Source organism: Chiloscyllium plagiosum, unplaced genomic scaffold, assembly GCF_037043375.1.
Source record: "Chiloscyllium plagiosum isolate Xiang-an unplaced genomic scaffold, Cpla_swu_hap1 HiC_scaffold_5, whole genome shotgun sequence".
NCBI lineage: Eukaryota > Metazoa > Chordata > Chondrichthyes > Orectolobiformes > Hemiscylliidae > Chiloscyllium > Chiloscyllium plagiosum.
The window spans coordinates 21140927-21158403 of record NW_028270143.1 but is presented as its reverse complement, the minus strand read 5'-3'; positions in this window follow the sequence as shown (position 1 = coordinate 21158403).

Sequence of the window (17477 nt, the reverse complement as noted above, 5' to 3'; positions counted from 1 at the left end):
GGAAATCATTACTGATGTGAAATTCAAAATTGTCAGCAATCATGAATCAGGCATTTGGGTTCAATGTTCTAAAAGAAAATCCAAGCTTTAATTCCAACACTCAGCTTCATTGAAATATGACTTTTTTGTATCAATCTAATGAAACCAACACTTTACAGAAGCTCACAGAATCATTGGATCATACAGCAGGGGCAGATCCTTCAGTCAGACTCATCCGTATTGACCAGACAACCTAATTTTTCCTGGTCCCATTTGCCAGCACTTGGCCCATATCCCTCGATACCCTCCCTATTCATATACACATCCAGATGCCTTTTAAATGTTAGACATCACATGACACCAGGTTATACTCCAACATGCTTATTTGAAATCACAAGCTTCTCGGGTGCAGCCCCTTCATCAGGTGAAGTTAGACAGAAGAACACACAGATACAGAATGGATGGGCAAAGAGATCAAAGGCAGAGAGATCAAAAGATCACACAACTTGTGTGAGTGGGTTGTTGAATAATAAGTCTCTAAAAGTGACCAAGACTGTCAAAGGTGTGAGTAAAGTGTCGGCAGCTGACTAACAAACAAAGGGATGACCTTGTAATGGAAAATTAACAAAATTAACATTTACTCTGAAATCTGAAAGACAATACTTTACTAAATTTAAAACTTTCTGACACTTTGCTGAAGTCTGCAGTCGAGGGACAGCTTGTCTCTGCGGAACTTTGTAAACACTCAACAAGAGAAAAATATGAGAACAGTATGTCCACAACAAGGGAATGAAAAGAATAACAACGCAAATCTTCACAGTCTTTGTCCTTGAGAGCGGGATAAGAAACAGTATAAGGCAAATATGTGTGAATTATGCTCAGGGCCCTTGCACAAGGCATTGTTGTCAAGTGCGAGTGGTCCCTCTGCAATGCAGAGGTTAAAATTAATAAAGCTCTTTTTGGTTGCTCTTGCTAATAGTTGAGTCGAGTCAATTTAATTTCCATGACAACCTACAAGCCGATTAAATGAGACACGGTCTGACCAAAGTAATGAGTAATCCAAAACTGAACAAACTAATTAATGTAGAGGAATCATAACGATTTATGAAGGTGATGGTGTCAAAACAGGACAGTAAGGAAGATTGTACAGATACAGAACAGTGTGATGGGGTCACATGTAGCACAACATGAACCCAAGATCACAGTTGATGCCGTCTTCATGGACATGGAATTGGATATCAGTTTCTGCTTGTTGATTCTGTGTCATTGTGTATCTCAAAGTCTGCCTTGGAGGACACCTACCTGAAGATCGGAGGCAGAAGTTCCTTGACTGCTGAAGTGTTCCTTGACTGGGATGAAGCATCCCTGTCTGATGATTGTTGCGCGGTCTCCATTCATTGTTGTTATAGTGTCTGCATGGTCTTGTCAATATACCATGTCTTGGGGCATCATTGTCTGCAGCATATGAGATAGACAACATAGAACATAGAACATAGAACATAGAACATAGAACATAGAAGAATACAGCGCAGTACAGGCCCTTCGGCCCTCGATGTTGCGCCGATCCAAGCCCACCTAACCTACACTAGCCCACTATCCTCCATATGCCTATCCAATGCCCGCTTAAATGCCCATAATGAGGGAGAGTCCACCATTGCTACTGGCAGGGCATTCCATGAACTCACGACTCGCTGAGTAAAGAACCTACCCCTAACATCTGTCCTATACCTACCCCCCTTAATTTAAAGCTATGCCCCCTTGTAATAGTTGACTCCATACGTGGAAAAAGATTCTCACTGTCGACCCTATCTAAACCCCTAATCACCTTGTACACCTCTATCAAGTCACCCCTAAACCTTCTTTTCTCCAATGAAAACAACACCAAGTGCCTCAGCCTTTCTTTATACGATCTTCCTACATTGGCCGAGTCACATGAGTATCTGTTGCACACATGGTGATGTTCCCATGTGTGATGAGTATCCATGTCAATGAACTGACATGTTTTGCAGAGGTTGCTGCTGCAGGGTTGTTGTGGTCAAAGTTGCCCTGAAGGCTGGGTAGTTTGCTGCGAACAACCATCTGCTTCAGGTTTGGCGGTTATTTGCTGACGAGATGCTACTCATCTTCAATGACATGTTGAAGGCTGTGAAGAACATGTTGTAGCTTCTCTGCTCTGGGGAAGTACTGGACGACAAAGAGTACTCTGTCAGTCATATCTATGTCTGTCTTCTGAGGAATTTGTTGCAGTGTTTTGCTGTGGCACGTCAGAACTTGTGATCAATGAATTGAGCACCGTATCCTGTTCTAATCAGGGCATTCTTGAAAATCTTTAGGTGTCCGTCGTGTTCCTCTTCATCTGGGCAGATCCTGTGTATGCGCAGGGCATGTCTGTAAAGGATGGCTTCTTTAATACATTTAGGATGAAAGCTAGAGGAATGTAGAATTGTGAGGTTATCCGTGGGCTTGTGATAGAGTGAGTTACTGAAGTGTCTGTCCTTGATGGAGATGCGTGTGTCCAAAAATGAGACTGCTTCTGTAGAGTAGTCCAGGATAAGTCTGATGCTGGGATGAAACGTGTTGATATCGCTATGTAATCATTTCAGTGATTCCTCGCCATGAGCCTAAAGGAAGAAAATGTTGTCAATGTATCTGGTATATAGCGTTGGCTGGAGGTCCTCCACAGCAAAGAAATTTTGCTCAAACTTGTGCATTAAAATGTTGGCATATTGTGATGCAAATTTGGCCCTCATCACTGTTCTGTGTTTCTGGATGAAGAGCTGGTTGTCAAAGGTGAAGTTATTGTGGTTGAGGATGAGTTGTAGGATGATGTCTCGGAATTGACAGTTGTTGAGTACTGAGGCTGTTGCAGCAATGCCATCGTCATGGGGGATGATGGTATAGAGTGCCAAAATGTCCATTGTGATGAAGAATGGTCCTGGTTCGACTGGTCTGTGGGTGCTGAGTTTCTGTAAGAAATCTGTAGTGTTGCTGGAGGTTCCTTGTAAAATGAGTTTCCAAATGCTCTCAACATAGCCAGAGAGGTTCTCACTAATGGTCCCATTGCCTGGTTCAAAGGAATGGTGAGGTGCCTTGGCTTTGTATATCTTCAGAAGGCAGTAGAAGTCTCTGATGCGAGAAGTATATGGGATGAGAGTGCATGTGTTACTCTGAAGGTCTGGATCAAAGGACTTGATTTGACGGGTGTGCTTTTTGGTCGGATCAGTAGTGTTCCTGGTTGTTCAGTTGTCAGTATGCTTCTTTGCAGTAGTCTGTTCTATTCTGTATGATGTTGGCTTCTCTTATGTCTGCTGGTTTGCTGACGATGTTGCGATTGATCTTGAGAGCATGGATGGAATTACGTTGTGCTTGGGTGACATTCTGCGTTATCTTGTGAGCGCGGCTATGAATCTGGCATTAACGCATCTCCTGACAACTTGAGAATACATGTCAAGCCCAGGGAGGCAGCCTTCTAGAGGGCTACAACTCGACTCTTTCTTCTTTGGTCACTGCACGATTTTAAATGCTGTAAGTGTACCCATTTGCACTATTTCCTCTGGCATCTATTCCATATAGGCACCATCCTTTGTGTGAAAAAGGTATCTCTCAAGTCCTTTTCAACTCTTTCCGGTCACATCTTAAACTGATGTCTTCTAGTTTTGGACTCTCTCACCTTCGAAAAAAGATGTTGGCTCTTCACTCTACCCATGCCCCTCATGATTTTGTAAACCTCTATAAGGTCACCCCTCAGCCACCAATGCTCCGGGAAAAAAAGGCCTAGACTATTCAGCCTCTCCCTATAACTCAAACCCTCCTTATCTTTCAGGTTGAAAGACCAATCATTTTGGCTTAATTTTCACTTTGTTTTCAAAGAGGAAAACACATCAGTTTTATAAAGCATTTGTATATTGAACCCCAATCAACAGTAAAAAAAACTCAAAATCTTCTTATTTGAGAGATAGCAATCACAACTGTGCCAGAACACTAATTTTTCAAAAGTTACTTTAAAGCACTTTTAAATGCAGTCATCCCAAAAATCCAAAGTCTTCAGAGATGGATAACAACTTGACTGTATCATTGAAGATTCCAATCAACCTTCAATGTTCGCTTGTGGTGTTCCTAACCACCAGAGGGTGCTATGCACATGGGTATAGACTTCACCTGCTCTGGAAATAAATATTTAAAGAGTTTTGGTACAGTTGAGCTGGTATAATTATTTTATACTGTACGTCTAGTGTTTATATATAAAATCCTCTAAATCCTGGCAGATTCATAGCAATTGAGTGGCTTTGTAGGCCACTTCAGAGACAAAAAAAAACTGCAGGTGCTGGAATCCAAAATCGACAGGCCGGAGGCTGGAAGAACACAGCAGGCCAGGCAGCATCAGGAGATGGAGAGGTCTACATTTCGGGGTGTAACCCTAGTTCTCCGATTTCAAATGACCTCCCTTCCCATCCCTGACTCCCTTCCCAGCGCCTCCCCCTCCCTTCCAGTCCTCCCAGCTACCAACTGGATTCATTTCTCCCATTAACCAACCAGGTCGTACCCTCTACCTGTCTTCACCTATCCCCACTTCATCACCCTACCCCCCCCCCCCCCCCACCACCTTTATCTGCAGCTCCCCCCACACCCACCCCTAATCCTGAAGAAGGGTTACACCCGAAATGTCGGCTTCTCCACCTCCTGATGCTGCCTGGCTTGCCGTGTTCTTCCAGCTTCCTGCCAGGCCACTTTAGAGGGCTTGTTAGGAGTCAACCACATTGAACTGAATTGAATTAGCTTTACTGTCACTTGCACTCAAACAAGTGAAAAATTTACAAGTCACTACTAACAGCACCATCTTAGGTGCAAGGTACCTAGGTACAGATTCTTGAGGAATTCTTGGAAAAAAAATTCAAAAATAAACAAATAAGAAGCCCAGCGTTACAGATCCGGGGAGTAAATTAGAAAAATAGGGAACTAGAATGTTCAGAACAACGGTCCTGGAAACCCCAGTACATGCCAGCACCTTGCCGCCACTCTGCAGTAGGCCTTGAATCATCTCGAGGCCAGACATCCGTGCTGAAGGCATGCTGGGCTGAAAGACCACTATGGGATGCCAAGAGACCATCACACTGGGCCGGGAGATTGCCAGGCTGGGCAGGGAGATTGCCATGCCAGGCCAGAAGGACTCCATGCTAGGCTGCTAAAAGACTGCCGCAGGCCACCTAGAGTGTCATGTCGAGCCCTGAGAAACCACCACATTGAGCCAGGAGGTCGCTACGCCAGGCCAGGAGACTGCTGGGCCTGACCGAGAGAAAGCCATGTCAGACCAAGAGGATGCCTCACCAGGTCAGCGCTGAGGCCAAGAGTCCGAGTCTGTGCTGAGGTCAGGAGTCCGAGTCCATGTTCAAGCCAGGAGTTCAGGACGTTGCCAAGAAGAAAGAAAAAAGAACACAGAAGAGACAACAAAAGGAAAGGAAACAGACAGAGTGAATGAGTTCTGGCTGAGGTGTCCTGGTCTGATCACATCTCGGAAAACATTGTTGTGGGTATGGAGTCCAGACCAGGTGAGGATGGCCAATTTCCTTCTCTGAAGGACATTAGTGAAACAATTTTGTTTTTCCGACAATCACCAATAGTTTCTTGGTCTTTAGTAGATTGTTAGTTCCAGATATTTTTCATTGAATTCAAATTCCACCACCTGGGTTGGATCCAAACCCAGGTTCCCAGAAATTTAGCTGTGTTTCTGGATTAATAGTCTAGTGATAATACACCATGCTATCACCTTCTCATATAGCCAGTCAGTTACTGTCCCATTAGTCTACTCTCGATCATCAGTAAAGTGATGAAAAGTGTCATTAACAGTTTTATTAAGCAGCATCTACTCAGCAAAAACCTGCTCAGTGATGTCTCGAACAAGACCACTCAGCAACTGATCCCATTACAGCCTTGGTTCAAACATGGATAAAAGAGCTGAATTTCAGAGGTTAGCTGAGAGTGACAGCCATTGACATCAAGGCAACATTCAACCCTCTACGGATTTAAGGAGCCCCAGCAAAATTGGAATCAATCGATAGCAATAGCAAACTCTTCACTGGTTGGAGTCATACTTGGCGCGTAGGTGTGGTATTTGGAGGTCAGTCATCTCAGGTTTGTGGTATTTGGAGGTCAGTCATCTCAGCTCCAGGACATCTCTGCAGGAATTCCTCTAGATAGACCCATCTTCAGCTGCTTCATCAATGACTTTCTCTCCATCATAAGGTCAGAAATGGGGATGATTTGCCAATGATTGCACGATGTTCAGCACCATTCAGATACTGAAGCAGTTCTGGTTCAAGCGCAACAACATCTGGACAGTATCTAGGCTTGGGCTGACAAGTGGCAAGTAAAATTTGCACCACACAAATGCCAGGCAATAAGATATAACCTAATCACCGTCCCTTGACATCCAAAGGTGTTATCGTCACTGAATCCCCCACTATCAACATCCTTGGGGTTTCCATTGACCAGAAACTCAACTGGACTCATTACATATAATCTTCGAGGAGAAAGTGAGGACTGCAGATGCTGGAGATCAGAGCTGAAAATGTGTTGCTGGAAAAGCGCAGCAGGTCAAGCAACATCCAAGGAACAGGAGAATCGACGTTTCGGGCATAAGCCCTTCTTCAGGAAGGGCTTATGCCCGAAACATCGATTCTCCTGTTCTTTGGATGCTGCCTGACCTGCTGCGCTTTTCCAGCAACACATTTTCAGCTCATTATATATAATGGCTATAAGAGCAGGTCAGAGGCGATGAATACTGTGGCGAGTAACTCACTTCCTGAGTCCCCAAAGCCTGCCCACTACCTATAAGACATAAATCCGGAGTGTGATGGAATACTCCCCACTTGCCTGGATGGGTGCAGATCCAACAACACTCAAGAAACTTTACGGCATCCAGGACAAAGCAGCCCGCTTGATTGGCACCACATCCACAAACACCCACTCTCTGCACCACCGGTGCTCGGGAGCAGCAGGTGTACCATCTTCAAGATGCACTGCAAAAATTCACCAAAGATCCTTCCAAATCCACAACCATTTCCATCTCAAAGGACAAGGGCAGCAGATACCTGGGAGCACCACCACCTCGTCCCTTTCAAATATATCTCTTCTGCCTTCGAAATGATCCCAATGATCCAAAAATCTAAATCCTTGCTCACTGCACCTCAGCCATTAATTTATCTGTCCTACCTTCTTATTCTTGATCTCAGTAGCACATGGCACCGGGAGTTATCCAGAGATTAATACCTTGAGGTATTCTTGATGAAGGGCTCCTGCCCGAAACGTCGATTTTCCTGCTCCTCGGATGCTGCCTGACCTGCTGTGCTTTTCCAGCTTTTGACTCTGATCTCCACCATCTGGAGTCCTCGCCTTCGCCTTTTTAACCTCCTACCTCCTAACTACTTATATTCACTCTGCAAACCTTTATACGTCACTCATATCAATGTGTACAGACAACCTCTGGCTTCTCACTCACCTCTTTAACAACATGCTGCAACCGCTTCGAGATACCCTTGACCTTGGCACCAGGGAAGCGACAAACTAGCTTGAATTCTCACTCATGGCCGTAGAATCATTTATCTGTGCTCTGACTGGAGAGTCTATCTAACTGTGGTGTAATTTTATTTATTTCAATCAGTTCCGCTCCTGTCCTTCTGAGTGACCACAGGTCAAGTAAAACCAATCTCTCCTCATAGGAATATCCTGCCATTCCCGGTATCAGCCGAGTGAAATTCCATTGCATTCCCTCTATGGCAAGTATATCCTCTCTTAGATAGGGAGATCAAAACTGCATACAAGACACTAAGTGCCATCTTGGGCTTAAGCCCGAAACGTCGATTCTCCTGTTCCTTGGATGCTGCTGGACCTGCTGCGCTTTTCCAGCAACACATTTTCAGCTCTAAGTGCCATCTTACCAAGGCCCTGTATAACCTCAGTAAGGCATCCCTACTTATAAATTCAAACCCTCTTGCTGTGAAGGCAAATTATGTCATTTGTCTTTCTGCTTGCTGTGATCAGAAACCAGGAAGAGACAAATGCAGATCAGTATCCGGTGGACTTTGGGACCCAGGAGGAAGGGCAGTTGGGAGGGCCAATGATTGGGAGGGATGTCAGAGCTAGAGGCGTCTGGATTGGGAGGGAGGCATTGGAGGAGAATGGGTCAGGAGGAAGAATGGGAGAAGTCCCTACAAGCACCCTCCCCACCAGTCCAATTCCCTCTGTCCAGTCTTTTCCCTCGGCAGGGAGGAAAGGGTCGTGCGAGGGAGCCGTGGTTTAATAAGGAATTGGAATCCCTTGTTAAATGGAAGAGGGCGGCCTATCTCAAGATGAGACGTGAAGGTTCAATTGGGGCGATTGAGAGTTATAGGGTAGCCAGGAAGGACCTGAAGAGAGAGCTAAGAGCAGCAAGGAGGGGACATGAAAGGTCCTTAGTTGGTAGGATTAGGGAAAACCCTAAGGCTTTCTATAGGTATGTTAGGAATAAAAGAATGACTAGGGTAGGAATAGGTCCAGTCAAGGATAGTAGTGGGAAGTTGCGTGTGGAGGCGGAAGAGATTGGGGAGACACTGAATGAATACTTTTCTTCAGTATTTACTCAGGAACAGGGCATTGTCGTCGATGTGAATACTGAGTCACAAATAAGTAGAATGGATGGCTTTGAGGTATGTAGAGAAGAGGTGTTGGAAATCCTGGAAAAGGTGAAAATAGATAAGTCCCCTGGGCCTGATGGCATTTATCCTAGGATTCTCTGGGAAGCAAGGGAGGAGATTGCAGAGCCATTGGCCTTGATTTTTATGTCCTCTTTGTCTACAGGAGTAGTGCCAGAAGACTGGAGGATAGCAAATGTGGTTCCCTTGTTCAAAAAGGGGAGTAGGGATAACCCTAGTAACTATAGGCCGGTGAGTCTCACTTCTGTTGTGGGCAAAATCTTAGAGAGAATTGTAAGGGATAGGATTTATGCACATCTGGATAGGAATAATGTGATCAAGGATAGTCAGCATGGTTTTGTGAAGGGCAGGTCGTGCCTCACAAACCTTATTGAATTCTTTGAAAAGGTGACGAAGGAGGTTGATGAGGGGAAAGCGGTAGATGTGGTATATATGGATTTTAGTAAGGCGTTTGATAAGGTTCCCCATGGTAGGCTACTGCAGAAAATACGGAGATATGGCATTGAGGGTGAGTTGGAGGTTTAGATTAGGAATTGGCTGGATGGAAGAAGACAGAGGGTAGTAGTTGATGGCAAAGTTTCTTCATGGAGTGCCGTCACTAGCGGTGTTCCGCAAGGATCTGTTTTGGGACCATTGCTGTTTGTCATTTTTATAAATGACCTGGAAGAGGGGTTAGAAGGTTGGGTGAGCAAGTTTGCGGATGATACAAAAGTCGGAGGAGTTGTTGACAGTGAGGAAGGATGTGGCAGGTTACAGCAGGATATAGAGAAGCTGCAGAGCTGGGCAGAAAGGTGGCAAATGGAATTCAATGTAGCTAAGTGTGAGGTGATTCACTTTGGGAAGAATAACAAAAAGATGGGGTACTGGGCTAATGGTCGGATACTTGGTAGTGTGGATGAGCAGAGGGATCTTGGTGTCCATGTACACAGATCTCTGAAAGTTGCCACCCAGGTAAATAGTGCGGTGAGGAAGGCATATGGCATACTGGCTTTTATTGGTAGAGGAATTGAGTTCCGGAGTCCTGAGGTCATGATGCAGTTGTATAAGACTCTGGTGCGGCCGCATCTGGAATATTGTGTGCAGTTTTGGTCGCCATACTATAGGAAGGATGTGGAAGCACTGGAACGGGTGCAGAGGAGGTTTACCAGGATGTTGCCTGGTATGGAAGGAAGATCGTATGAGGAAAGACTGAGACACTTGGGGCTGTTTTCATTAGAGAAAAGAAGGTTTAGGGGTGACTTGATTGAGATGTACAAGATGATTAGGGGGTTAGATAGGGTTGACAGTGTGAACCTTTTCCTGCGTATGGAGTCGGGTATTACAAGGGGGCATAGCTTTAAATTAAGGGGGGGTAGATATAGGACTGAAGTTAGGGGTAGGTTCTTCACTCAGCGAGTCGTAAGTTCATGGAATGCCCTGCCAGTAGCAGTGGTGGACTCTCCCTCTTTATGGGCATTTAAGCGGGCATTGGATAGGTATATGGAGGATAGTGGGTTAGTATAGGTTAGGTGGGCTTGGATCGGCGCAACATCGAGGGCCAAAGGGCCTGTACTGCGCTGTATTCTTCTATGTTCTATTCTGGAGGTCTTTTCTGCGGCTGAATCCTAGTTCAAAGTTAAACCTGTTATGCAGCATGACATAGTGACATAGATGGTCTGGAGAGTGGTGCTGGACCGCAATTTCCCATCCCACATGGTTGGCAATGCCCTCCGGCGCATCCTCTCCACTTCCCCCACCACCGCCCTTGAACTCACCCCTCCAATTACAACAAGGTCAGAACTCCCCCCAGTCCTCACCTTCCACCCCTCCAACCTCCGGATACAATGCACCATTCTCCGCCATTTCCGTCACTTATAAACAGACCCCACCACCAGGGTTATATTTCCTGACCACCCATTTCTGCGTTCCGGAGTGACCATTCCCTCCGCAATTGCCTTGATATGTCCATGCCCCCCACCAACCCATGCTCCACTCCCAGCACCTTCCCCTGCCATGCAAGAAGTGCCCACACCTCTCCCACTGCCTCAGCTCAGTGCAAGGCCCCAAAGGATCCTTCCACGTCTGACGGAGATTTACTTGTACTTCCACACTCGTCATCTACTGTGTCCATTATTTTTGATGTGATCTCCTTGACATTGGGGAGACAGGACATCAACTTTTCAGTGGAACGTTTCAGCGAACATCTCTGGGACACCCACACCACACCCTTCGACTCTGATTTCCAGCATCTACAGTCCTCACTTTCTCCATAGAGGGGCCTGGAACCATGCACACGTATGTTTCAGAGTAAGTACGCAAGCACAGCTGCCCCACAGTTGTGGTGTCAGGAAACACTATCTCTGGAAAAAAAACTCACGTATTCTCACTTTATGTTTCTGGCCAGTCAAACCATTTTCCATCCATGCCAGAGCTCCCCCTAATATTCTTTCTGGCTGAGCAGGCTTTCAAGGTCCATGAATGATAGTCACTTCCAGAATCGGAGGTCATCGTGTGAAAGGTTTAGATGGAGGACAATTCTCAAAATACGTTAAAGGGACTATTTTAAGCTATTACATAGAAGACTGTACGAGAGAAGGGGAAGTGCTGGACTTAATTTTTGGAAATGAAGCCAGGAAAGTTGTTGATATATCAGTGAGGGAGGATTGTGCGGACAGTGATCATAGTTCCTTAAGATTAAATATTGTGTTGAAAAAGAAAAAGGGAGGGTCTGAAATCAAAATTCTCAACAAAGAGAAGGCTGATTTGAGATCAAATATGATTTGACCAGAGGGGAGCAGGAGCAGATACGTTTAGGCAAGTCTGTGTCAGCGTAGTGGATGCATTAAGAAAGAAATAGACAGAGTATAGGGCGAACATGTTCCAATAAAGATAAAAGGAGGGACCAACAAATCCAGTGAACTCTGGATGTATGGGATTGCATAAAGAGAAAAACAGATGCTTATGGCAGATACTGAGGGATCAAAATAGCAGAAGCTCTAGAGGAGTACAGAATGTGCAAGAAGAATTTTAAAAATAAATTAGGAGAGCAAAAAGGGGACATGAAAGATAATGACAGGTGAAATATAGGGAAATTGTAAGTTATTTTACAAGTATATTAAGGGTAAAAGGGGAGTGAGAGAAAGAGTAGGGCCCAACTTTGAACAAGGTACAATTTTGAACAGGTCCTAAATGAGTCCTTTGTATTGGTGTATACTCGTGAGAGGGACAATTTGGAAATCAGGAAGAAGGACCGTGATATGATCAAATCAGTTAGCATTATCAGAGAGGTGGTTCTGTGTGGCCTGGCAGGCTCAAAAGTAAATGAATATCCAGTGCTGCATGGAATATTAGATTACTTACAGTGTGGAAACAGGCCCTTCGGCCCAACAAGTCCACACCCATCCGCCGAAGCACAACTCACCCAGACCCATTCCCTTACATTTACCCCTTCACCTAACACTATGGGCAATTTAGCACAGCCAATTCACCTAACCTGTACATCTTTGGATTGTGGGAGGAAACCCATGCAGAGACAGGGAGAATGTGCAAATGCTACACAGTCAGTCACCTGAGGTGGGAATTGAACCCAGGTCTCTGGCACTGTGAAGCAGCAGTGCTAACCACTGTGCCACCATGCCGCCCACTTCTACAATCAGTGAAAAGGATTCATGAATATATTCCAGGCAGTTAGGCGAGGCAAGAGAGGAAATAGGAGGAGCGCTAATATTCTTCATCATAAGAATCCTGTTATTCAAGTAGGCAGCAAGGGATAAACCAGGACACTACAGTCAAACGTCAGTGGTGGGGAAACTTTTGAAAGAAATTGTGGGGGACAGAGGCAGGAATTAAAGAGGAATAGACAGCACGGTTTTAAGAGGAGGTCATGTCACACCAATTGGATTGAATTTTCAAAGAGGTGACCAGGAATATTGACGAGAACAATATTTGTGATACAGTCTATTAGGACTTCAGCAAGACCTTTTGAGGTCCTGCATGGAACACTGATAGAAAAAGAAAGAAATGATGGGATCCAAGGAAATTTGGTTCCTAAGTTCATTAGATATAGGGGCAGAATTTGGCCATTCAAGCCTGCTCTGCCATTCGATCATGGCTGATTCACTCCTCACTCCCATTTTCCTGCCTTTTCTCCATACCCATTACCAATTAAAAATCGGTCTAACTCCTCCTTAAATTTACTCACTGTCCCAGCATCCACTATACTTTGGGGAAGCGAATTCCACAGATTCACAACCCTTTGGGAGAAGTAATTTCTCCGCAGCTCTGTTTTAAATTTGCTACCCCTTATCCTGAGACTATGACCTCTCATCCAACAACTGCTCCAGTTCTATTTTATCCATTTTGAATAACTCCATTTGATCTCCCCTCATGATTTGGAGATGCCGGTGTTGGACTGGGGTGTACAAAGTTAAAAGTCATACTACACCAGGTTATAGTCCAACAGGTTTATATGGAAGCACTAGCTTTCGGAGCGCTGTTCCTTCATCAGGTGGTTGTCCTGATGAAGGAGCAGCGCTCCAAAAGCTAGTGCTTCCAATTAAACCTGTTGGACTATAACCTGGTGTTGTGTGATTTTTAACTTTGATCTCCCCTCATTCCAAAGAGTATAGGCCTAAACTATTCAATCGGTCTTCATGTGACAAGCCCCTCATCTCTGGGACCAATCTTGTTCAACTCCTCTGAATAAGGGGACCAAAACTGTGCACAATACTCCAGATTCAGTCTTACACATTAGGGTTAACTGGATTCAGAATTGGCTAAGTCGCTGGAGGCAGAAGGTAATGATCGAGAGATGTTTTCTGACTTGAAGTCTCTGTCCAATAGGATTCCACAGGGATTGGTGTTGTGGCCGTTGGTATTTGTGGTTTATATAAACAAACAACTTAAACTTTAATGTAGGAGGGTTGATTACCAAGTTGGTTATACAAAAATTGGTGGAGTGGTAAATAGTGAGGAGGATAGCCTTAAATTACAGAGGAATGTTGACAGCCTGGTCAGACAGGCTATCATTAGCAAATGAAATTCTATTTGGATAAGTATGAGGTGATGCACTTAGGCAGCATAAACAAGGCAAGAGATACATGATGAACAGTAGAACCCTGGGAAGCAATGAGGATCGGGGGGGGGGGGGCATTGGTGTACATGTCCACTACTCCCTTAGGATAGCGGGATAAGTGGATAAAGTGGTTAACAAGATACATGGGATACTTACCTTTATTAGCCAAGGCATAGGGTTAAGTAGGGAAGCTAGGATGGAACTGTATAAAATATTGTTTGGACCACATTATAGGAGGGATGTAATTGCATTGGAGAGAGTACAGAGGGAATTTACCTGGGCTGGAGAGTTTTATTTATGAAGAGATTTGTAAAATTATGAGAGGGGTAAATAAAGTAGAGAGTAAGGAACCTTTTCTCATAATGGAGGGATCATTGATCAGGGCATAGATTTAAGTGAAAGGGATTTTAGAGGGGAAATGGGCAAATATTCAGAAGTTGGTGGAAATCTAGAACTCACTGTCTATAAGAATGAAGAGGCAGAAACCCACCGAACATTTAAGAAGCATTTAGATGTGCACTTGCAATGCCAAGGTTTGCAAGACTATGGGCCAAATGCTGGAAAATTGGATAAATTGAAATAACTCCATTGAGACCAGTATCCTGTCACCAAGTCACCCTTTATTTACACGTGCATAATATTTGACACTGGTCCAACTTCCTCAGAGTCAGCTGTCAGAGTCAGTAAAATCTCTGACACTGCTGGTTTTTTCTCTTTTTTTTTCTGTTTTCTTCGGCAGGTGTCGGACACAGTGAAAGACAACAAGTGTGTAAATCTTTATTTATATTCCACCAGCGGGAAGGAAGGAAACACCCAAGTGGCCAGTGACAAGCAGTGCCCACTGCAAAGGGCAATGCTGTGTGATCAAACAGTGAAGGAGAGGACAAGGGTTAAATCAAAATAGAGTTGGGGGGGAGCCCGCTGTTTATGTATTTTTCTTCTTTTGTGGTTCCAGGCTGTTCAGGAGTCAGTCAGTCAGTCAGTCTCCTCTCCTCCTTCACACAGAAATGGGGAGAGTCTTTCACTCTCACCGATCCAACTCCCTCAGAGCCAGCTCCCAGAGTGAGCAGAAGCTCTGACACTCCCGCTCTTTTGTCTTTATCTTTTTCTTTCTTTTTAATGCTTATTTTTCCCCAGCATCCATGCCATGTGTGTGCAGGTGTCGGACACAGTGAAGAACAACAAATGTGTAAATCTCTATTCAATTTCCACCACCAGGAAGAAAGGAAACACCCGAATGGCCAGTGATAGGCTGTGCCCTTCTCAACACAGGGCAATGCTGCGTGATCAAAACAAAGTGAAGGGGGACAGCAGGGATTAAATCAAAATAGAATTGGAGGGGACACTGTAGGTTTTTTTCTTTTTTATATATATAAGGTTGTGGCACAGTGAGCAGCACCCTGATCTCTGAACTGGAAACTGCAGTTGCCAGTCCCACAAAAGGACTTGATGGCTAAGGAAGGTGCATTTGTTAAATCCAAAACAAATTGAGGATCAGCTTGTCTATCTTTCCAACAAGTGCTAATGGCAGGCAGTAAGAATGAATCAGATGTAGGCAGTTGGGTTCCTTGCTTCTGCTCCACTATTCTGTAAGATCATGGCTCATCTGATTGTGACCACCCACTCCAAATTCCTACCCCAGCCTCCCAATCACCTTCAACTCCTTCATTCGTCAAGACTCTATCTACCTCTCCTTTAAAAGTATTTGAAGACCCCTATTATACTGCTCTCTTGAGTTCCACAGACACTTGAACCGGTGAGAGAAAACATTTCTCATTGAAATAACTCCAGAGGCTGGTATCCCTTCACCAAGTCACCCTTTAGTTACACAGGGAGAGTCCCTGACACTGATCCAGCTCCCTCAGAGCCAGCTCTCAGAGTGAGCAGAACCCCTAACACTCCTGTTTATTTTTTAGGAAGAAAAGATCTGTTTATTTTTTCTTCCAATTTCCACCAGCAGGAAGAAAAGAAACACCCAAGTGGCCAATGACAAGCAGAGCCCTTCACATCAACAAGGCAGGGCAGGTGACTGAGATGTCAGTGGGAGAGCACCTTGGGACAAGCAGCCATAACTCTATTAGATTTAAAGTAGTGATGGAAAAGGATAGACCAGATCTAAAAGTTGAAGTTCCAAATTGGAGAAAGGCCAATTTTGACGATATTAGGCAAGAACTTTCAAAAGCTGATTGGGGGCAACTTTCTCATACCAAGGATGACTGTGAAATCTTCCTTCTCCATCCGGGCAGATTTGTGCTTTGCATCAGCCAAAGTCCGGGAAGTACATGCTATTGACTATCCTTCTCCATTGGGCCATCTGTGAGCCAACACCACCCTGATACTGTACGGGGAGGCGTCATATGTAAGCACCAAATGTAGCTTGTGATCACAGTGTGCCAACACCTTAGACGATGACAGCCACTTGTTCACTTCCCTAAAGACTTTGACTTAGCTACGAGACCATTTCTAAGGCTGATCCTTTTTCAATAACAGGTGTAAGGATAGAGGCTAGGTTATGTATGAACTTTCTGTAATAATTCATGAATCTAAGAAAAGACCTAAGCTTTGGTCCAGATGTGGAAGCCAGGACACCTTTGATCGCCCTCACTTTATCTTCCATTGGGTGTCAACTCTGCCCAAGTAGGTCACTTGGGGTGCCCTGGACACGTATTCTTCCCTTTCTAAGGCTAACTCCTGTCTTGGGGAAATGTCTACGGACTATGTGCAGGTTCCCTAAGTGCTCTTTATCAGTCTTCCCTGTTATTAGCACGTTGTCCAGATAAATGGTGATCTGGAGTAGCCCTCGTAAAATGTTCTCTGTCATCCACTGGAAAGTGACACAGGCTTCTGATATCCCAAAGTAGCAGCCTCAATATATTGTTAAAATCTCTTATGGGTAACATACTTCTGGCAATCCTCATCTAACCACAAGTACGTGTGGCTGATGTCCAGCTTTATGAAGGACAGCACCCCTGCCAGCTTTGCGTACAAGTCGCTATGCGAGGAAATGGGTATTTATCCAGCTGCAAGAAGCAGATTACAATTTGGTTAACACCCACAAAAAGGTGAACCGACCCATTAGGCTTCACAATCGGTAAGGCTGTGCTGCTCTTTCACAAAATGTATTGGTCTGATAATTCCTTTGCTTTCCAGCCTCCTGATTTCTGCCTCTGCATTTCCATATAAAGCGAATGTCTTTCGCAGGCCTTGCATAATCATGGAATTCCTTCCTGGTCAACATGCAAGGTGACCTTGGCTCATTCACTAGTCCCCAAACCATACTTCACTCGGGCAGCCATCTTGTAATTGAAAAATATTGAATCAATCAAGTTGAATCTTTCTCAACCATTTTCACTCCATCAGGTTTGGGCCTGAGCCTTCTACTACAATCAGTGGTAGTCTGGCGCACTGATCTCTACACCGCTGAAGCCAGAAGCCAACTCAAGGACACCGCTTGATACCGCCCCCTCGACCATGACCCCATCCCCCATCACCAAACCATCATCTCCCAGACCATACAGAACCTCATCACCTCAGGAGATCTCCCACCCACATCTTCCAACCTCATAGTCCAGGAACCCCGTACTGCCCGGTTCTACCTCCTTCCCAAGATCCACAAGCCAGACCACCCTGGCCAACCCATTGTCTCAGCATGCTCCTGCCCCACTGAACTCACTTCTACCTACCTTGACACTGTCCTATCCTCCCTAGTCCAGGAACTCCTCACATACGTTCGAGACACCACCCACGCCCTCCACCTC